The sequence below is a fragment of the Heterodontus francisci genome, chromosome 11 (genome assembly GCF_036365525.1).
Source record: "Heterodontus francisci isolate sHetFra1 chromosome 11, sHetFra1.hap1, whole genome shotgun sequence".
NCBI lineage: Eukaryota > Metazoa > Chordata > Chondrichthyes > Heterodontiformes > Heterodontidae > Heterodontus > Heterodontus francisci.
The window spans coordinates 18,185,740-18,209,815 of NC_090381.1; positions in this window are offsets into that span (position 1 = coordinate 18,185,740).

Here is a 24,076-nt window from a genome sequence, read left to right on the forward strand (position 1 = left end):
AAGTCGGATGTTTCATTTGGCATCCAGTAATGATACAGAACTGTGCAGAGCATGGTGTGAATCTAATAGCACTGAATTCCCTTAAATAGAGACGAGAGAAGAATTTATGTTTGACAAATCTATCTAAGCAGCACAGGGAGTCATTTGCTGCTGTTGAAATTGGTGGTTTCTGAAACATTCTGTTAATAAGATCGCAGGAGATGATTTTTCTCAATTTTCTCTCTCTTTTGTAGAAAGCAAAGGGTGGGGTGAGCAAGGATTTAAACCCCCTCTGCCTGGCAATAAGCAGGGGGAGTTGCAGTGTTGAGGCAGTCAGCTCCCCGCCTCCTCTCCACCACCATATTTCCCGGGGGATTCCTCTTGGTAGCTCAGCTGCCTGATTCATTGTCAGCGGCATTCCTGCAAAGTAGCTTAAGGCTCTGATCCAGTTTTAAAGCTCTATTGAGTGGAGCGTGCACTGTGGACACTCCACTCAGTAACACCAGGTGGGCAAGAGGAAGTGGGCCAAAAAGGTAAGTGTCAAAATGATGTTTGTAGGAGCAGTGACAGCAGAAGGGACAAGGAGTTCTCTAGGCAAATTTCTTATTAAAACCAACACATTCTGGTCATTCAATGTTTTTGGGATCTAGCTGTGCGGAAACTGGCTGCTAAACTGCCCAGATAACATGGGACAGTACTTCAAAAGCAATCATTTTGTTCTGAAGCACTGTACGGATTCCTGAGGATGTGACCAAACATTGCATGTTCTTTATTTCTGCAAGAGCCCACATGGTAGGACTGTTGCGATTGGCTTAAAAACAATGGGCGGGTTTATTTACAAGAAAGATGTTACACAGAAGCAGGAAACACCGAGCCAGGAACTGACAATAAAAATAACAAATGGTTAGAATCCTTACAATTCTTCTCAACAGTTTCAACCTGAATATCTGATCGACATCAATTGAGGGTGGACTTGGGTCAAGACAACCTCACGTGGTATAGCTACTGTGAAGCTCGGAACTGAAATCCATGTGACAAGCCATCATTTATATTGGGTGAACTTTCTTCAGCATCCCCCCCACTACCCTGTTACCCCCCACCACCACCACCCCCCCGGCAATTCAGACGACAGGGGTCACTTTAATCCTACCCACCTAGAGGAAACCCTGAGCTGATGGGTGGTTAGAATACACAGAATTACTTACTTGTCCTGGAGCTTCTGAATTCTGTTGTCTACAACTTTGACTTGGGCCTCTAATTGGGCAGCTAAGCCACCATCCCAGTCCCAGGGGATCTTATTGGCCTATATAGATTGGGCTCCAATTCCATTATTGGGATAAGGCTACTATTTTATCAATGGCTTGAGCAAGGAAGCTATTGATTCAGTGGCATGGACAGCACCAATTAAGGCAGCACAGTGGCACAGTGGTTAGCACCGCAGCCTCACAGCTCCAGCGACCCGGGTTCACTTCTGGGTACTGCCTGTGTGGAGTTTGCAAGTTCTCCCTGTGACTGCGTGGGTTTCCTCCGGGTGCTCCAGTTTCCTCCCACAAACAAAGACTTGCAGGTTGATAGGTAAATTGGCCATTATGAATTGCCCCTAGTATAGGTAGGGAAACTAAGGGGGGGTTGTGGTAGGAATATGGGATTAATATAGGATTAGTATAAATGGGTGGTTGATGGTCAGCACAGACTCGGTGGACCAAAGGGCCTGTTTCAGTGCTGTATCTCTAAATATAAATAAATAAAACCAAGGTGACACTTCTGAATAACTTGCCACCTGAGAACAAAGCCCCATCAGTTCAACGGTTTATAATACAAAGAAATTAAGAAAGACTTGAATAGACACAGCACCTTTCATGACCTTAGGATGTCCCAAAATGATTTGTAGCCAGTGAAGTACTTTTGAAGCAAAGTCATTGTTGTAATTTGCACACAACAAGCTCCCAAAAGCATTGGTGTGATAATGACCAGATAATCTGTTTTAGTAACGTTGATTTAGGGATAACCATTGGCCAGGACACCAGGGATAACTCCCCTGCTCGTCTTCAAACTAGTGTCATGTGATATTTTATGTCCATATAATTTATGGTTTAATATATCATTCAAATGACAACAACTCCAACAGTGCAGCACTCCCACAGTATTGCACGAGGATTTCAGCCTGGATTTTGTGTTCAAGTCTCTGGAATGGAACTTGAACCCAGGACCTTTTGACTCAGAGGCGAGACATCTAATGCTAAGCAATGGCTGCCAGCTACAATTCCACACTCCCAACAGGAGCTGCTCACACAGAGAGCAGTGGACGGAGATCAGAGTTACAACATTCAGTCCCAATTCTCTGATCTGTGCCCCTTCAAGGCATGGCTTTGGCTGATTAACAGAGGCTGAGAATTACACATTAAATATTCATGTGCCTCTGAGGACCAAGACCTTAGTTACTCAGGATCGAGCTTTGCTTCTGATCAAAGAATCTTCTCCACAACCTTGCAGACCATTCTGCAGCCTCCATTTTGGGGTTTGATCTGAGAAAGTCAGCTTCCTGTCATAAACTTAGTTGTTTGAAGATGGGACAAAATAACATGTAGCTATTTCCCTAATGTGACACTGGTTGAAAGCTGCACTTTTGTCACAAAGTACATCTTGATGCTTAAAAGCAATTCAGTTAAAAAGAAAGAAAAGTGAGTTTAGGGATTTTCAGCCTAGCAGACACAAGCGCAGGTTATAAAGTTGCTCCTAGTTTAACAAACCTCATTCAGATGCCACAGTATAGCTGTCGTGGAAATAAGCGATTTCTCACATGTGAGCAACAAGGAATACTGTGGTGGTTGAGTGGTTGCAGTTTTACTCTGCATCAGAGCCTGCTGGCCCTTCGTTGGGACTGCTTGATGCAGGGGGCCTGATATGGGACTTGGTTCTGTTCCACAGCTCTCACACCCTTCACCTTGATGAGTACAAAACCTGCCAAAAATAAAAGAGAGATGGGCAGACAGCTGGCTCCAACTAATCTCAAGGCATTTGAGATGACATCTGGGGCAGCAACAACAGAACCTGAGCAATTTCTAACTATCAATTGGGATGAGATGAGACTGTAGATTTTAAGTCACTCCAGGCTGTTCAGTATTTTATATACTGGGAATATCTCAGGTCGTTTCATTCTGATTTGGATTCTTTAAGGCAAACAGCAGGCATTCTCAATATTATTGATCACTCATGATGTCCACACTGACAGATTAGTGTCTGTGACTTAATCTCTGCAAACTTGTTGAGAGAGTCTACGCAAATTGAATCAATTGGTCTGAATATGCCAAATGCATTTAAACTTAGTTTAATTTCTTTACAATATAAATAAAGTGTCACAGCAATTTGTACAAAGAATACATTTAGGATTCAGACACTGATGAAACTCAATGAAATACATTTCCAATCAAATAGTAAGCATTAATTCTAATTCTAATCTGGTTCCATCAGTTTTGAAAACAATCCTGACCAATTCCTGCATCACATCCTTAAGGAAAACTGCCCATTATACTTTAGTAATTTTTTTCACTTCCCCGAGTGAATAAGTGAAATTGGAATTTTTATTGGGATGTGCAGCTCTCAGCCAGTTCCCAGGGCAACAAAGCATTAGCGGAGAATTATTTTAGATCCATCTCACTCGACTCTCACAGGGGCTTCATTCTCTTTTGTTGGGTCAATAGAAAGATTCTGCTCTGTGGTACGAATAACCAACAGAAATCATGGGGATTTGATCATTACTGATCAGAATTGGGAAATCTTAATAAAAGTCATTCATTATTCAGCACCGAACTAGGGATCATCAACTCATCACGACATCCAAAAGTATTGATGGCATTTTGATGATTCTGGGATGATTATTATCAATCACAACAAGGATGGCAAAGGCATCAGGTCATTATTTTAACCCAGAGTTTTGCAGCAATCAGATAGAGGATTAGTAGAAAGCCCCTCAGTGGTGAGTATTCCTTTACAATGCAGTTCAAATCAAAAGATTATATTTTCTTCAATTTCAAGGCAAATAGTGTGTTGACCTTCATAGCAAAAGGATTTGAGTACAGGAGCAGGGATGTCTTGCTGCAATCATACAGGGCCTTGGTGAGGCCACACCTGGAATATTGTGTGCAGTTTTGGTCTCCTTATCTGAGGAAGGATGCTCTTGCTATAGAGGGAGTGCAGCGAAGGTTTACCAGACTGATTCCTAGGATGGCGGGGCTGGCATATTGAGTCAGTTAGGATTATATTCGCTGGAGTTCAGAAAAGTGAGGGGGGATCTCATAGAAACCTATAAAATTCTAACAGGGCTTGACAGGGTAGATACAGGAAGGATGCTCCCGATGGTGGGGGAGTCCAGAACTAAGGGTCATATTCTAAGGATACGGGGTAAACCTTTCAGGACTGAGATGAGGAGAAAGTTCTTCACCCAGAGAGTGGTGAGCCTGTGGAATTCGCTACCACAGAAAGCAGTTGAGGCCAAAACATTGTATGTTTTCAAGAAGGAGTTAGATATAGCTCTCGGGGCAAAAGGGATCAAAGGATATGGGGGGAAAGCGGGAACAGGTTACTGAGTCGGATGATCAGCCATGATCATAATGAATGGTGGAGCAGGCTCAAAGGGTTGAATGACCTACTCCTGCTCCTATCTTCGATGTTTCTATGTTTCATCACATTGAGGTGCGAGGTATTCTACAATATTTGAAGCGGTGAAACATAGCTCTGAATTACATTGACTCAACAGAGTATAACTGGGGTTTGAAGTACTCATTGCACAGGCCATTCAATATAAAATAGATACTAATGGAGCTCTGAGTATACACACCACATACACACAGGACTCTGAGTATACACGAGACGCACAGAGCTCTGAGCATACATAACATTAAGAATTCTGAGTGTCCAGCCATGCATGATTATTACAGATAGTTACAGCAGTGTAAAACATTGTTATCTGAACGTGCAGTGTTCAGTGTCCAAACACTCACCTGGATCTTCATAGTCTTCCTCCATTCCAAACTGATCATTATAGAACATCTGAGTTATACACAATGTTTTTATAGATCCCTTGTATATCTGGTGATCAGATAGGCAGTAACACAACTCAGTTGATCAATAGTTGGTCATTTGAACATTTCCCTAAGGACTTCCCCTACTCATAAATCCATTTATCCAGTGAGTAGCTGAGCTTCAGAAATCAAAAAAGTCCCAGATTATCTGTGGTCTATATTAATTCAGCTGCTCTTAGCTAAAGCACAATGGAATACTACAATTGATCTCAGTGCCTCCAGATGTTGGACAGGAACATCAGCCAGGACTGCCATCCCTGATTGCTATCCTGTTGGAAATCTGTGTGTGTGGATGGACACCACATCAGGCTTGGTTCTGTAATTCTCGATGGTCAAATAGTTCAGTGACATTTCTGGATAATTGGTTACGCATTGAGAGTTGGGCGGAGTACTAGAGTGTGATGGGAACCCAGGAAACCAAACCCCAGCAAGGAGATGTTACCGGGACTCTGGAAGATTAAATTATGTGGACAGGTTGCATAATCTTGGGTTATGTTCACTTGGATTTAGAAGATTGTGAGGGTTATCAGATTGAGATAATTAATATGTTAAAAGGCTTTGAAAGATAGATCTAGAGAAAGCATTTGCTCTAGTTGGAGGATCTAAGGGGACATAATTTTAAACTTAGAACTTGGCCATTCAGGAGTGATATCAAGAATGATACCAGGAGTGAAATCATTTTATCACGAAGGATTGTGAAAATCTGGAATTATCGTCCCAAAAAACTGTGGATGCGGGGACATTGGAGCTTTGAAGACTGAGATTGATAGATTTTTATTAGGTGAGGATTTCAAGGGATATGGAGCAAAGGTGGGTAAATGGTGCTGAAGTGCAAATCAGCCATGATCTAACTGAATGACAGAGCAGGCTCAAGGGGCTGAATGGCCTCCTCCAATTGCTAACGTTTTTATAAGTCAATCCCTTTTGGTGAAAAGGGGTTTAAATTGAGAAAAAAACATTTTAAAATGAATAGGTAGATAGATGAATAGACAGATAGATAAATGATAGAAGATAAACAAACAGATAGATGGATACATGATAGAAGGTAGACTGACAGAAAGAACTTTGGCTGAGTAAGAGTGATTGCTGACATCGCCAACACTGGAAGATACCCTCACAGTGAGACACAAGACATGTGAATAAAATATCCATTAATTAACTGACTGGTAATTCATTATAATTCATTATAACTGTCAGCTAATCTTATAAGTACAGTTGACACGCATTAATTGGGATGCCCTGTTGGAGATCATTCTACAGAATTTATCAGCTCATCCTTGTCAGTACCAATTTAAGCCAATTAATCTCATAAAGAAATGTTCCCACTAACTGTGACCCATGCGACTGTCATCAGTTGCAGTGTTTATTTGTTGCATCACTAATGTAGCATTTGTAGTACTTAGTAATTTGTAATCATACAAAGAAAAAAATCATGTTTGGATATACTTGCCTTGATATAAACATTGATTGTGATTCTAATGCCTACCATCTTAAATCAGTGCACATAGCTGTCACATTGTGAATGTGGTATAGCTATACCAGTGCAGAATTATCAACATAAGACCTGACTGGAGAGTACTCTGAGTTACTCTTGAACCAATCTCTCTTGATTTTATTACAATAATCATTGCTCCTCTAAACTTTGCTCCCTTGTTCCTTTTAATAATATTGTGTTTCCTTACTCACTGTGTTGATATTAAGGCTCCCTGCAGTCTCCCACAATAATGCATTCACCATTAACCTGTGGAGCATCTTATGTCCTTCAGTCGACCTCTTACAATCTACAGACTTCTAAACTTTGGCACCATTTGGACACTTCATCATTTATCTAATTTTCATTCCTCCCTGATTTTAATCGCAGTGGTATCCTGTACTAAGGATCTTGACCCTTGAACTATTTCTCAATTAATAAGATGTGAACTAGTGTTGGTTAATTTCCATTTCTTCCTTTAAGATGCAGCATTGGCACGGACTTCTCTCCTAATAATCCTTGTGGATCGTTTTTAAAAATTTATTCATGGAGTCTGGGCATTTATTGCCCATCCCTAATTGCTCTTTAAGGCTAGGATAGACAGATATTTGGTCTGTCAGGGAATCAAGTGACATGGGGAGCACACAGGAAAGTGGAGTTGAAGCCCAAAGATCAGCCATAATTGTATTGAATGACAGAGCAAGATCGATGGGCCATATGGTCTATTCCCGCTCCCATTTCTCGTGTTCTTGTGGAATTGTCCTTGAGAAGGTGGTGGTGCATTTTGTTTTATAGTGTGTGGCTGATTTGTTTAAGTGCATGTGCCCTTTAACTTTTTTTTGCACAACCATGCATACACGGCATCGTAAAGCGGGTGGCTTGTGCGTAGCCTGTGAGGAACTTTCAGGTTGCTGCACAGAGCTGAGAGGGGACATTAGTGGTGAGCCACCTTCTTGTAGCGTGTAGAGCACGGAGTGGTGGTGACGGAGTGCTTCATTGACAGAGGGCCAAAGTTGGGAATTTGGTGCAAGTGGGAATTCTCTGCAGAGAGAGAAGGAAGTGCTTATTTTTAATCTCCAGTAGCTGGTAAGTGTTTTTCTTTTAACTCTAAGCTAGGTAACTGTAACGTGCTATTATTTTACCAAATTAATAGCTAAATTAGTAGATAAATTAATTAATTCATAAATCTGAAATAATCGGTTCAAATAAAAAATAATTAACTAATTAGCTACTCAAATAAATAAGGTTACATAGGGATAGCAGGGCAGCTGGTGTGCAGCATGTGGGAGTCTGTGGAGAGCATTGCAATCCCAGCCAACCATATCTGTGATAAGTGTCTGCAGCTCAAGGAACGCCAGCTCAGAGTTGTTGAGCTGGAGTCCGAGCTGCAAACATTGCGGGACATCAGGGAGGGGGAGAGTTACCTGGACACTTTGTTCCAGGAAGGCAGTCCCACCCCCTTAGGTTAAGTAGAATTTTAGAATTGGTCAATGGTCAGGGACAGGATGTTGTGACAAGAATCAGGCAGGTATGTGATGGAAAAGCCTTGGTCGTTGACTTTGACCAACAGGAACAAGATACTTACTATCCATGTGAGTGTGAACAAGGACTGCAACGTAGATAGGCAAACTGACCATAACACCATGCTGCAGAAAGCCATTTCAGTGGGGGGAGTGAAAAGGAATGTGGTTCTGATTGAGGACAGTGTAGTCAGGGGATAGATATTGTTCTCTGCAGCTACGATGGTAGTTGTGAAGGCTGTATTACCTGCCCGGTGGCAGGGTTAAGGACATCTCCTCACAAGTGGAGAAAAACGAGGAGTGGGAGGGGGAGGATCCATTTGTCATGGCCCACGTAGGAATGAATAGCATAGGTAGAACGAGGAATGAGGTACTGCTGAGAGAGTTTGAGGAGTTAGGGTCCAAATTGAAAAACAGAACCTCAAAAGTAATAATCTCTGGATTTTTACCTGAGTGACATGACAATTGTCATAGGGATAAACTGATTAAAAGGTTAACTACGTGACTGAAGGAGTGATGTGGGAGGCAGGGGTTTCACTTCATTGGCCGGTGGCTCGGGCTCCTCTTAAACTGGGCTGGGATTGATTAACTAGGGCAGTAGACAAGGCTTTAAAATAATAAAGGAGGGATGAATGGATTCAGAAAAGGGGACATTCAAGAACAGCAAGGGAAATGCCAAGTCTCTGGACCATGAAAAGCTTTTTGGGTAACAATATGCAGAGTGGGTCAGGAAAGAACAGAGAGTTAACAAATATAATAGGGCATTAGTGACAAAGTCATGGAGTGATACAGCACTGGAAAAGGCCCTTTGGCCCACTGAGTCTGTGCTGACCAACAACCACCCATTTATACTAATCCTACATTAACCCCATATTCCTTACCACTTCCCCACCATTCTCCTACCACCTACCTACACTAGGTGCAATTTACAATGGCCAATTTACCTATCAACCTGCAAGTCTTTGGCTATGGGACGAAACCAGAGCACCTGGTAGAAACCCACCCAGTCGCAGGGAGAACTTGCAAACTCCGCACAGACAGTACCCAGAACCAAACCCGGGTCGTTGGAGCTGTGAGGCTGCGGTGCTAGCCACTGTGCCACTGTGCCGCCCCCAAAGGTGATGTTAGGGAAAATTAGAAAAAAGTCAAAGCTAAAGGCACTATATCTGAATGTGTAAAGTATTTGCAATAAATTAAATGAATTAATAGTACAGATATAAATTAATAGGTTTTATTAGATAGCCATTATGGAGACATGGTTGCAAAGTGACAAAAGTTGGGAACTAAATATTTCTGGACACTTAAATTTTAGAAGGGATAGGCAAAGTGGAAAAAGAGAAGGGGTATTGCTTATAATAAAGGATGGAATAACAACAGTAGATAGAAAGGACCTTAGCTCAGAAAATGAAGTAGAATCAGTTTGGGTTGAGCTAAGAAATAACAAGCGGCAGAAAGCGATAGTGGAATTGTTTCTTAGCCCCCGAAAAGTAGTTGTAGTGTAGGGCAGAGTATAAATCAGGAAATTAGAGGCATGGTAATAAGGGTAATTCCGTAAGCATGGGGATTTTAATCTTCATATAGACTGGGCAAACCAAATTTGCAGTAATAATGTGGAGGACAAGTTCATGAATTTGTACAAGATAGTTTTCTAGATCAGTATCATGATACTATCGAGGAAACAACCAAGGAACAGGATATTTTGGATCAAGTACTGTGCAAAGAGAAAGGATCTTGCAGTAAAGGGGCTGCGAGGAGTGGCAAGTTGGCCAAGGTGGATTGGGAAACTACATTGGAAGATATGATGGCACAAAAGTGATGGTGAGCAATTAAAGAACTAATACACAATTTGCAACAAATATACATTAGTTTAAGGCACAAGAAACCTTCCAGAAAAAGTGGTCCAATCATGGCTAATAAGAGGAGTTAGGTCTCAGCAAGAGGCTTATAATGTTGCCAAAAAGAGTAGTAAGTCTGAGGATTGGGAGTATTTTAGAATTCAGCAAAGGAGGATCAAGAAATTGAAACAAGAGAAAGAGACTAGTAAGAGACATAAAAACAGATTGTAAACATTTCAATAGGAAGGGATTAGTGAAAGTAAATGGCCCATGAGACGCCGAGACAGTTGCAATTATAATGGGGAATAAGGAAATGGCAGAGATAATGAATAAATAATTTGTATTTGTCTTTGCGTCAGAAGACACAAAAAGCATTCGAGAAATAATGGGGAACCAAGGGCTGACCTTTCTGGTGGGTGTGGGGACGTTGACATTGGGACGGTATGGGGGCCCCAAGCACAATCATGTCATCAGGTCATCCACTGCAGCAACCTTTCAGGAGGCGGCCTCCTAATTGGTTGCCTTCGCTTTCAGCATCCAATTAAGAATGGGGTGGGTTCCCAAGGCAGGTGGCCCAATCAGAGGGCTCACAAACAGGCCAGCTGGCAGCCCCACTGGAGAGGTGGGTGCTGCTGATGCAGGTAAGGGATCCAAATGGAGGCAATCTCAGAACAGTTCAGCAAAGTTAAGTATAAAGAATGGCCATAGCTGTCAGGCCATAATTATAGGAGGGGAACCCTTTCACAGGATAACTTGTAGCTATAGCCATGGCCCACTGATGAGTGTGGTTCCATGATGAGAGCAGTAATAGAAAACATCAATGGCTCCCGGCCTGCCACCCAGAGGCCACCTCCAGGCCCCTGCTAGGCTTCGACCTCAGCAGGCGGGCTTGTCTGATGTCAGGAACATCCCGATGGCTTCATCAATTTGCCCCCAAGTGGGTACTTAACTGTCCTAATTGTTTATCTGCCACTGTTAGGCAGGTTTGACCCCGCCTCAGGGAAGATTGCTCGGAAGTGGGAAGACACCAGGGAGGTGACCCAACACACTATTTCCTCATTTTACTCCTAATCCACCCCCTAATCCAACTCCACGGAACGTGGAATGTTCAGCCCCAAGGGTCTAGCAAAATGGAGGAACTTAAAGAAATCAGTATAAGTAAACAAATAGTACTGAAAAAATTAATGGGACGAAGTGGAGTCAAATCCCCTGGACCTGACGCCCTGCATCCTAGGCTTTTAAAGAGGTAGCTCATGGATTTGATCTCCCAGAATTCTTTAGATTCTAGAACAGCTCCCAAGGATTGGAAGGTAGGAAACATAATCCCACTATTTAAGAGAGGAGAGAGAAAAATAGTGAACTATAGGCCAGTTAGCCCCACATCTGTTGTAGGGACATGATAACAGGGTGCTTAGAAAATCAGAATATGATTAAACAGAGTCAACACGAATTTATGAAAAGGAAATCATGTTTGACAAATCTGTTTTTTGAGGATGTAACTAATAAGATGGATACGGGGGTACCAATGGAGGTAGTGTATTTGGATTTTCATAAAGCATTCGATAAGGTGCCACACAAGAAGTTATTATACAGAAATAGGACTCAAGGGATTGGAGGTAATATATTAACATGGATGGAGTATTGGTTAATGGACAGAAAATAGAGAGTAGGAATAAATGGGACATTTTCATGTTGGCAGGCTGTAACGAACAGTGTACTGCAAGGATCAGTTCTTGGGCCTCAGCTACTTACAAACTATATTAATGACCTTGATGAGGGAACTGAGTGTAATATATCCAAGTTTGCTGATGATAGAAAGTTAGGTGTGAAAGAAAAGGGTGAGGAGGATATAAAGAGTCTGTAGAGGGATACAGATAGCTTGGGTGAGTGGGCAAGAACATGGCAGATGGAATACAATGTGGCAAAGTGTGAAGGTATGCACTTTGGTAGCAAAATTTAAAAAAACGCAGAATATTTTTTTAAATGGTAAGAGACTGGGAAATGTTTGCATTCGGAGGGCCCTGGGTGTCCTTGAATATGAATTACAGAAAGTTACCATGGAGTTACACTTAAGGCGGCAAATGGTATGCGAAGCTTTCATTACAAAGGGATTGGAGTATAAGAGCAAAGAAATATTTCTGCAATTATAAAGAGCATTGGTGATGCCACATCTGGCTACTGTGTGAGTTTTGGTCTGCTTGCCGAAGGGAGACTATATCTGCCTTAGAAGGAGTGCAACAAAGGACTGATTCCTGGGATGAAGGGATTGTTTGCTGAGGAGGGATTGAGAAGACTAGGCATATATTCCCTGGAGTTTAGAAGAATGAGGGATAATCTAATTGAAATATATAAAATTTTTAAGGGGCTTGATGGGATAGATGCTGAGAGGTTGGGTTGAAATGTATGGTCCCGCCACCATAATAGGTGGCGGGTGAAAACAATGGCAGCTGCCTGCATGGGCCGCCGTGATATTAAGAGTTGTGGCTCATTTAAATATCCAGGGTGGACCGCCCACCCCAATGGCGTGGAGGAGCCAGGCTGCCGTCTCTGGCAATGGCGCCAGCTGCCTTTGCGCAGGCGCTGACGCCATTTTTAAAGGGCTTCGAGCCCTACATTTCAATTTAAACATTTAAAGATAGATTGATTTAAAAATATTAAATTGATCCTGACCCTCTCTCACCCCTCAATAACCATAGAATTAATTGCTTGCCCTCTCCCCCCCACAACAAATCACTTACCTTGTGCATCTGACCTCCCCCACCGCCCCCAACAAAGTGCATAAACTTTACACTCTAACCCTTCCCACCATCCCCTACACCAATGAAATGACTTTGACCCCAATTCCCCCCTCTCCCCACCACCCCGCACTGAGAAACGTATCTGTTCACCCCTCCCCACCAGTGTTCCGCCTCGGATCTCGGACAGGGATCCGAAGGGGTAGGAGTGCCAGCCATCGGCACCAATATCGCACCGGGACAGGTGGCGGGAGCATGAAGGTACTTAATTCATTCATTTAAATTAATTAAAATATTTAAATTGGGCTCCCCTCGCCAAGCAGCAGGGGACTACTACGAGGCCTTGCCGCCGCCAGTAATATCCGATCGGGCCTTCCCGGCGTTGAGGTCCGTGTTGGCCCTCTCTTAGAGGCATTTTCCAACACCCCCCCGCCCCCCCACCATGACCTCTGATGTCGGGGGTCTGTGAAATTCGTTCTGTTGTTTCCCTCTGCCTGGAGAATCTTGAACGCGGGGTCACTATTTCAGATTAAGGGACCAGCCATTTAGGACTCAGATGAGGACAAATTTCTTAATTCAAAAGATTGTGAATCTTTGGAATTCCCCACCTCAGAGAGCTGTGGATGCTCCATCGAGGATTATATTCAAGACAGAGGTCTTGGGTGCTGAGAGAATTAAGGGATTTAAGGATAGTGCGGGAAGATGGAGTTGAGGTCAAAAATCAACTGTGATCTTGTTGAATGGTGGAGCAGGTTTGAAAGATTAAGTAGCCTACTCCTGCTCCTGTTTCTTATGTTCTCATGTTCTTGAACTGTTACAGTGCATGTAGTGCAGGTACTCCCACAGTGCTATTAAGTACAGAGTTCCAGGATTTTGACCCAGTGATGATGAAGGAACGACGATATAGTTCCAAGTCAGGATGTTACATAACTTGAACTTCTTGAGTGTTATTGGAACTGCACTCAACCAGGCAAGTGGAAAGTAGTCTGGCACACTCCTGACTTGTGCCCTGCAGACGGTGGAAAGGCTTTGGGGAGTCAGGAGGTGAGTTACTCACTGCAGAATACCCAGCCTCTGAGCTGCTATTAGAGTCAGAGAGTTATACAGAACAGAAACAGGCCCTTCGGCCCATCGTGTCCATGCCGGCCATCAAGCACTTAACTATTCTAACCCCATTTTCCAGCACTTGGCCCGTAGACTTGTATACTATGGCGTTTCAAGTGCCCATCTAAATACTTCTTAAATGTTGTGAGGGTTCCTGCCTCTACCACCCCTTTAGGTAGTGCGTTCCAGATTCCAACCACCCTTTGAGTGAAAAAATCTTTCCTCAAATCTCCTCTATACCTCCTGCCCCTTACCTTAAATCTATGCCCCCTGGTTATTGACACCTCCGCTAAGAGAAAAAGTTTCTTCCTATCTAACCTATTGTATCCACAGTATTTATGTGGCTGGTCCAGTTAAGTTACTTGTCATCTCCGTACTGAACATAAGAAAGCATAGAAGAAGAAAGTTGCTTCACAGCATTGAGCTGATTCCCAATGCACTTCAGCTCCAATTTAACCTATTGGCAATGACACAAACCACTCAATCTCTTGTGGAAGGCAAACAATAAGAAACATTAGTGCCACACACCATCCTGACTTGGAACTATATCACTATCACTGATCAAAAACCTGGAACTTCCTCCCTAACAGCACTGTAGATTTACCTAAACCGCATGGACTGCAGCAGTTCAAGAAAGTGGCTCACCACCACCTTCTCAGGGGCAGTTAGGGATTGGCAATAAATGCTATCCTAGCCAACGATACCCACATCCCATGAATAAATAAAAGAGTGCAAGATGTTGTTGTTATTGTCGTCTGGCTCTTATCTTCCTTTCACAAGTGGCCAGTCCTATCAGCCACTTTGTTCCATTGGCTATGCCATCATCTGCATCCAGTAAGAAAATGATTGCAAAGTCAATTCTGAGAATCAGAAACCAGCCAGCACTGATCTTATGCTGAGATGGTGTTTGCAAAGAGGGGACTAGTGCAGAGTTCTGGTAATGAGGGTGGACCAGCAAATCCTGGTGGGGAGGGTGAAATTTGTTTCTTACTTACTTCAGACTTAATCACAGTTTGATTCACCATAGTGTAATTCCAATAGAAGCATGGCATTCCTCGGCATTGTACACATGCATGTTTACTGGGATTCTGATAAGGAATGCAGCATTGTTCTACCTTATTGGCAAATGCCCATGCATCATTTCTTTTAAGAGATTACAAACACATGAAGCAATGGACCAAGAAGCCTTTAATTTCATCACTTCAATGATCAGTTGGGCATTCTCAGGATCTTCTACAATTTTGTTTTTTTCTGAATATGTCACGACTTAATGGTATGATTCCCAAAAGAAAAATGGACCAAAAGTCAAAAATTGGGCACTGAAGCTTGAACATTTCTCCACAGCTACTGTTCCATTTCACACATCAGTCACAGCCTGGTTACCTGTTCTCAAATTCAAGATGCCCCCTGTTCCCCAAGGCTGAGTGAGAGCCTAAATACTGCTGCAGACTCTCAACGAAGGCATGCATGGCAGATGGTTGTGCTAGGTTGGTGCTGCTTACGCAAGGCAGGAAACAAATTCACTGGCAGAATCATTTAGTTCAGACTGTCAAATGTTCTTAAGTTCACTGAAACTCAGTGAAACACAAAGAACTGCTGAAGGCAACATTTCCAGAAGGAAATGTACACACTTGATCAATATTCCTGACTGTCGATCTCTCTCTGTGAAATCCTTGGTGGAAAGAAACAAGTCCACACTTTCCAAAGAGAGAAATGTTAAAGCAGTGTGCTCTGCAGGAGGAATGAAACAGCTACAAAGCTCAGAGATCAATCATTTTATGTCATACTTATTCAGTAGAAGATAATGGACTGATACATTTGAGTTATTGGGCGATGTTTCAAAGAGCTTCACAGCCAATAAAGTACTTCTGAAATGTAGTCACTGTTGTTTTCTAGAAAAGTGCAGCAGCCAATTTGTGCACAGCAAGGTCCCACAAATGGCAATGGGTGGAATCTTACGGACGTATAAAATTCTTGGGTGTTGGGACCATTTCCAGGTCCCGACCCCATCTGAGCCAGCAGTTCGACCTCCCGTGTGATCTTACTGGGGTGCGGCCAATTAATAAATCCCCAGCACACTCACAGTCCAACTAGAGGCGCCGAACAGCACATGGATGCGTGAGGGTCAGTCGGAGAACCCAATGGGAGATCCAGCTGGCAGCCCCAGTGGAACAGGTGAGCGTGGCTCAGGCAGAGGGAGACCTAGATGTTGCCTCAAAATGGAGGCGCTCATGAAAGTGTGCATGTTTAAAAAGACCCAGAACTGGCAGGGCGATCAGTGTGGAAAGGAAACACCTTCACATGAATCTATTTGGGCATGGAGTACCTCTTTCAGCCTCTGGCATCATTGATACTGGTATGTGCATCAGCCTATGATTGCTGCCTGACCCCTTGGCGTGAAGCTGCCTCCTCAGCAGTGCTGGCTTCCAGGCACAGTGGGGGAGCCAGTGTGCCATTGGTAAAATTTCAATGCATTGCCAGAATCTTGGATCATTTCCCCATTAAGTACCTTAAGTGGCTACCTGCTGCTCTTGGGCCGGTAGCCATTGTTACTGGGAGCTTATCTCTAGGAAAAACCCATGGGGGGCGGGAACACATCAGAGAGCTGGTCCACCATGCTGCGTTTTAAATTTCCATGCAGCCCTGCCTCCAAAGTTGCCTCCACAGGGCTGGGAAAATTCCAGTAAGCAAGGTCATCTGGCTTTTGGTGATGTTGGTTAATGGATAACTATTGGCCTGGAAGCCAAGTTACCCTGCTTTTCTTCAAATAGTCTGATACCGAATGTGATGAGTATAAGAAAGCAAAATAACAATATCAACTGCTGCATTCATTATTCCGTCATTCACAGCTCCTCTGGGCACATCTTTTGTCTCTTTACTGGTCCCATTATTACTGCCTTTGGCTCTGCCTGACCAATCTTTGTCATTTAATGTCTCCCATCTTCCTCCCGATCACAGATCTTCCCTTTTGTTCTTTTTCCACTCTCTCCCATTTGACCGACTTAAAACCTATTAGAAAGCTAACTTTTCCCAGGTCTGATGAAGAGTTATTGACCTGAAATATTGACTCGGTTTAACTGATAATAAAAACAGAAAATGTTGGAAATACTCAGCAGGTCTGGCAGCATCTGTGGAGAGAGAAACAAAGGCAGATAACAGTTAACTGAGGCAGACACCAGTTAAACTGAAGGATATAGCAGGTTAACCAAGTCAGACATTAATTAAACCAAGGTAGGTAGATGGTTAATCAAGCCAGATACCATTCAAACCAAAGTAGCTAGTTAGTCAAGTCAGACAGCAGCTCAACCAAGTTAGACACTTGTTGAAACAGGTCAGACACCACTTCACTAAGGTAGATCGCAGATAAGACAAAGCAGAAACTAGTTAATCCAAGTCAGACAGCAGTTAAACCAAGGTAGGCATCAGGTTTACCAAGGTAGATACCAGTTAATCCATTTATTGCACCACAATCTGTAACCTCATGGCCTGGCATACCTCTCACTCTACCATTATCATCAAGCCAGATGACCAACCTTGATTCAATCAGGAGTGTAGGAGAACATGCCAGGAGCAGCACCAGGCATGCCTAAAAAACTGGTGAAGCTACAACATGCAATACATGCATGCTAAACAGCAGAAGCAACATGCTAAAGACAGAACTAAACATCCCAGAAGTGGAGATGTTCACTGATAAATGCACAGTGTTCAGTTCCATTCACAACCCCTTAGATACTGAAGCAGTCCGTTCTGGTGTGCAGCAAGACATGGACAACATTCAGGCCTGGGTTGATAAGTGGCAAGTAGCATTTACACCACACAAGTGCCAGGCAATGACCATCTCCAACAAAACAGAATCTAACCATCTCCCCTTGATGTTCAATGGCATTATCATCACTGAATCCCACACTATCAACATTCTGGAAGTCACCATTGACCAGAAACTGAACTGGGCCAGCCATACAAATACTGTGGCTACAAGATGCTGTGGCGCAGGGCGGCACAGTGGTGCAGTGGTTAGTACCGCAGCCTCACAGCTCCAGCAACCTGGGTTTGGTTCTGGGTACTGCCTGTGCGGAGTTTGCAAGTTCTTCCTGTGACTGCGTGGGTTTCCTCCGGGTGCTCCGGTTTCATCCCACATGCCAAAGACTTGTGGGTTGATAGGTAAATCAGCCGTTGTAAAAATTACCCCTAGTGTAGATAGGTGGTAGGAGAATTGAGGGAAAGTGGGGATGTGAGAGGGGAAAAATGGGATTAATGTAGGATTAGTATCAATGGGTGGTTGATGGTTGGAGCGGACTGAGTGGGCCGAAGGGCCTGTTTCGGTGCTGTATCTCTCTATGACTCTAAGAGCAGGTCAGAGTTTTGGAATTCTGCAGAGAGTGACTCACCTCCTGACTTCCCAAAACCTGTCCACTAGGTACAAGGCACAAGTCAGCAATGTGATGGAACACCCTCCACTTGCCTGGATGAGTGCAGCTCCAACAACACTCAAGAAACTTGACATCATCCAGGAAAAAGCAGTTCTCTTCATCAGCAACCATCCACGCTCTCCACCACCAATGCACAGTGGCAGCAGTGTGTACCATCCAAAAGATGCAGTGCAGCGACTCATCAAGGCTCCTTCGACAGCATCTTTCAAGAAGAACAAGGGCAGCAGGTGTATGGGAACACCACCACCTGCATGCTCCCCTCCAAGTCACACAACATCCCGACTTGGAACTAAATCACCGTTCCTTCATTATCACTGAGTTAAAATCCTGGAACTCCTTCCCTAACAACACTGTGGGTATACCTACACCACGAGCATTACAGCAGTCCTAGAAGGCAGTTCATCACCACCTTCTCAAGGGCAATTAGGGATGGGCAATAAATTCTGGCCTTGCAAGGGACACTCACATCCCATGAATGATTATTAAAAAAAGCTAATCAAAGGTAGATACCAGTTAAACCAAAATAGACAGATGGTTAATCAAGTAAGACAGCAGTGCAACTAAATCTAGTTAAACTAAATCAGACTCCAGGTAAATCAAGCCAGATTCCAGTTAAACCAGGGCTGACACCAGATGATCCAAATCCAACAACAGTTAAAATAACATAGACAGCAGGTAAACCAAGGACTTTGTTTGGGGAATCAGTGATGAGGGGTTAAGCTAATTTCAAGGGGCCTATGCCTTATTCCCATGCTAGTCTATCATGGTCTTTATGTCACATCTTTCATGACCCATTTAGGGATCAGTATCCAATACTGGCTGGTGTTCCTTAACCTTTCTCCTCTTGCGTGCCGGCTGACAATCCAAATTCAAACTGTGGTCTGGGACAATACACTTGTGGTAGAATTTGAATATGGAGTTCTAATTTTTTCAAATGTGCATTTCTAATCTTCAACATTAGGATACTATCACACAACACAACTACAAGGCCTAAAACAACCCCAGTATATAAAAAGTTAAGCTGCTGAAGTGCAATTTCATTTCTGTTTGTGTCAGTTTTGATCACTTTGCACTTTTTATAAGATTGATGAGAGTGAAATGAAATTCTACACCTTTGGTTTAAGTAAAACAATAGAGAGAAATATTAAAAAGACTCTGCTGAGAGTTCATCTTAATATTGCAGCTTCACTTTACAAATATTGGGCCTTAATTAAATCCACTGAAAATTAATTTCATTACTTCGTAAATATTTCACATTGTACAAACAGTTGCATTGTAAATGGGTGTTGTAATGATAGGGACATTTTTATATATGCCTTTTTTTTCTCTCCTGAAACTATCTCTGGGTACATGCATGGCTTCTCCAGCCAGCGAATCTTATCATGGTGAGTCGAGACACCAAGGGGGAGATTTTAACCTAACGCGCTCAGGAGCAACTGACAGGGTCAGATTGGCCACCCGTTTTACATTTCATCTGATTTTCCATCCTCATGTGCTCACTGACCTTTTAGTTGCTGCCCCACTGAAAAACCACACCGCCCCAATTTCTAAGTATGGTTGCTCCTTTTTCCGGGACCTATTTATGGAGGGAGTCTCTTCAAATCGTTAACTGCCCTGCACTTGTAAGTTCAGGGAAAATCCTTGTGCTCATGGTGTGCATTCCTATATTCCTATATTTGCATTAGTAAAAATTGATCGCAATCCCAACTGGTTCTGTTCCGCACTTGATCCGAGGAAAAGGTTGTCTGCTTTTTACTAATCCATCTTTCTCTTCAAATAGGTTTGCCAAACACATTTAGTGAGCATAGTTCTTCTTTAGAATGAAGGGAAATGGTCCAGTGTAGTATTCAGTAATATTTTGCGACACCTGCTGTTTTACTATAGACAGGCAACGGACAAACAACTTGACATTATAATTCGAACAGTCAGTGCTGTAGTCAGCAGTCTCAGGGTTTTCAAGTGCATCTTTCTGGTTTCCTATGAGTCTATTTTGAATGCAATAGTCAGTCAGTTTAGAAATATTCTGCATATTAAACATTTATCTTGCTACAGCAGGGACCTGTGCTTTAAAGTTCTCCATTAGTCAGTCAGTCATTACCTAGATTACTCAGTAAAAATGTTTCTGGGTTGAAATTGCATTGGCCTCACTGGAGCTAAAATTGGGTGAGGCACATAACAGGCAGCCAATGCGACACTGCCCATTTTGTGCTCCCTTCCAAGACATATTTCTACCTCTTCACTGAATTTTATAAGGCTGCCACCGAAATCGGCGGCGAGCAAAACAAATGGCTGCCTGCCCGATTCCAAGCGCGGTGGCTTATTTAAATAGCCAGGGCAGACCGACATGGTGGGGGCAGACAGTCTGTCCCCGGCAATGATGTCAGCTGCCTGTGCGCTGGCACTGATTCCATTTTTTAAAGGGCTGTCAGACCTACCGGGAAATTTAAATATTTAACGTTAAATGGAATTAAAAATAAATACATCTCTTTTGTCCCTCTCCCACCCCCCCAATAACAATTACATTAATTATTTGCCCTCCTCCCCCAAAACATTTACCTTTACCATCTGACCTTCATCCTCCAAGCTGCACAAACTTTCACCTAAAACCCTTCCCACCATCCGCTACAGCCATGATGCTAATTTAACTCCGTTTCTCCCCCCTCCCCCGTCACAGATAAACTTACCTCCCCCCACCTCCCACAAGCGTTCCGCCTCATTTCCCCGGATGGGGATCCGAAGACACGGCAGTGCCGGCCGCCGGGGTGAAGATTGCGGCAGGACATCAGGAGGTGACGTGATACCAATTAATTCAAGCATTTAAATGTATTTAAATATTTTAATTGCGGTCCCATTGCAGTGCGGTGGGAGGACCATCACGGGGGCCTTGCCGCTGCCTGTAATATCGGGCCAGGCCCTGCCAGCGTTGAGGTCCATGGTGGGCCTCATCCGGGGCCACCTTCAGGCCCCCACCCATCACGGATCCTGACGTCGAGAGCTCCTTAAAATCCAGCCCTTAGTGTTTAACCTCCATGCAAACAATTTTACCCACAGAGCAGTCAAATTACATCAGTACTCAGTTCAGTTAAAGTGAAAGATCAGACCTGCTGATCAGATTCAATTTTAGCTATAGTCTTTTCCACCTTAGCAAGTAAAAGGAAGAAAACTGTACAACCTGGTCAGTCATAAGCCAACACAGATGGGTTGAAATTGCACTGCACGTTATTAGTAGTAGTGAACACACTAATGGATTAAGACAAATTTCCTCTGTCTCTATGTTAATGAAGAAATTAACCAAAGTTAATAAACTCTTGGAAATATCAAACCTCTTAGTGCGTTCACCACTCATTTTTCACTGTGTGATTACAACACAAACGTCCATTGTATTCCCAGACAAGAGTATAATCTCTTGATTATTCCTGTATGTCACTGTTTTCTGTTATCATAATTTATAATGGTGCTGATTTTAACCCTACCCATTTGGTGGAAAGCAGGAAAAGGAAGCAGTGAAAATGCCCCATGTTCTTTACCCACCCTGGAACCACCAGGATCCCTCAGAGTGTGATTTTAAGCTGCTGCTCTAAGCAGGTGGCAAGAAAACCCAGAACTTCCACCCAAGAACATCTACTCAAAGACAACAGGGTCTTTCCTTGCATGTGCAAGTTGGGTCCAAGTGATATTATCACATATACATGCTTTAAAATGCACCTCACATTGCTCAACCTGCTAAATTCCTCCCAAGTCCTTGTGATACTTCTACTGTCTGTTATTGTAATTGAAAGACTAGAAGACAGTTGAGGGGGCAAAAGGTACTGCTCATTTGCTGAGAGAGAGGAATACTGAGAATTGGGGGTAAGGATGTGGGGAAAGGGCAGTGAAATGTAGATGTGAATGCTTCCTTCTGTGATATCATTTCGATGATTCTTAGATTCATTGCCTGACCTCTGGTGTTAGCACACCATTGTCTGAGTCAGAAGATTGTGGGTTGAAGCCATGCATCAAAAACTTTAGCAGATAGTCTAGGCTGGTAATTTAGTGTAATATTAGAGGAGTGTTGCACTGTTGGAGGCACAGTCTTTTAGTTAAGCTGAGGACCCATTTGCCCTAAAGATCTTGTGGCACTATTTCAAAGACGATCAGGAATGTTCTCCTGGTGTCCTGACCAATATTTATTCCTCAACCAACAACACTAAAGCAGATTATCTAGTTATCTTATTCCTGTTTATGGGATCTCACTCCGTACCAACTGTTGCCATGGTTTCTTCAAAACAACAGTTGCTACCCTTCAAAGTACTCTGAAGTGCTTTGGGACATCAGAGATCATGAAAGGTGCAATATAAATGCAAGATCCTTCACATAACTCAGTGCCAACAACAAGTACTCTTGCCCATGTTATGAATTGCAGGATAAATTCACCAATTGCTCACTCCCAGTGAGGAGCTGTCCTCAAAGGAGCTGGGGAGGGGGTGTACAATTGGCACACAGATTGTGGTTCTTTGTTGAGAGTGTGGAATTGGTGAATTTACCCAGGTGTAAACAGTAGGAACCTCAGAGCAGATCCATTCCAAATTTCACTGAGCACAGTTCATAACCAATGCTTTAGAGGAAGACTCATGATAATAAGCCTGAATGAACCTTGACCTAGAATTGAAATATTCTGACCCTGAAATCCCTAAAACCAAACAGTTCCAGTCTCCAGAAATGCTGGAGATGTTCAACTGCTGGTCTCCTGTTTCCAACTGGTTGTTGAATGCTCTGGTGGGGCCTTCGTGCACCCATTTGCTCAGCTGAAGGAACTTTCAGCCAAGCCTTTAAATAGGCACCTCGAACTCCAAGCCAAAACACACAAGAGGCTGTTAGTTCTGCAAATCAGGGTAGGACTAACTCCATAAAAAGGACCGCGGGAGACCTCTCCCGTAGGTTAGTTTGAGATTCTTGTGGGAGGAGGACTGCACCACTTGCACACAAAAAATCTCCTGGCCCACTGCTGGCCTGCCACTGATAGCCCATTCTTGTGCCCGCCAACTCTCACCCTGGCATCCTCTCCCCGTTCTTGATGAAGGTTATGTGTTACAGCCAGCTGATCCTCCACCCTGGGCTGCCAGTGAGAGGCCGTGGGATGCCCATTTACTTCCAGTAGTGGCCTGACCATGTGTTAATGAGGTTCAAGCCCTCTCAACGGCTCTGTTGAGTGGGTGAGGCAGGAGCTTTGCTAATATTATCATCATTAGGATCCAATCCAATAGTCTTCCCAATGTGTCTCATTCTGTGCTTTAAACTAACCAAAAAATAAAACAATAATAAAACACAAAAGGAAATTCTGAATGGCCACTATATAAAGGCTTGCAGATGGCTATCTGTAAGGTGGATCATAATATAGGTTTGCATTCTTTCATTTTGGGTGACTAATGAGCTGATCCACTTCAAACATCATGACTGTTGGCATTGGCTCGTGATGTTTCCATGGTGTCTGATGAGAGGATGCAAGTGACTCTTTTGACGGTTGGCAGTTTATCAGTTACCATCTGTTTCATGTTCATTCATGGGACGTAGGCATTGTTGGCAAGGTCAGCATTTATTGCCCATCCCTAATTGTTCATGAGAAGGTGGTGCTGAACCATTACATCCACAGTGTTGTTAGGGAGGGAGTTCCAAGATTTTGACCCAGCAACAATGAGGGAACGGCAGTATAGTTCCAAGTGAGGATGGTGTGTACTTGGAGGTGAACTTGAAAGTGGTGATGTTCCCATGCACCTGCTGCCTTTGTCCAACTAGGCAGTTTAGCCAAGCAAGCCTTGGCAAGTTGCTGCAGTGCATCCTGTAGATACGATTCCAGCATGAGAGACACAAAAGTTTTAACCGCTGAGTGAGATGTTGTAGATCGAAAGCATAAGACTAAAACCACACGTGTTTTCTCATTCATA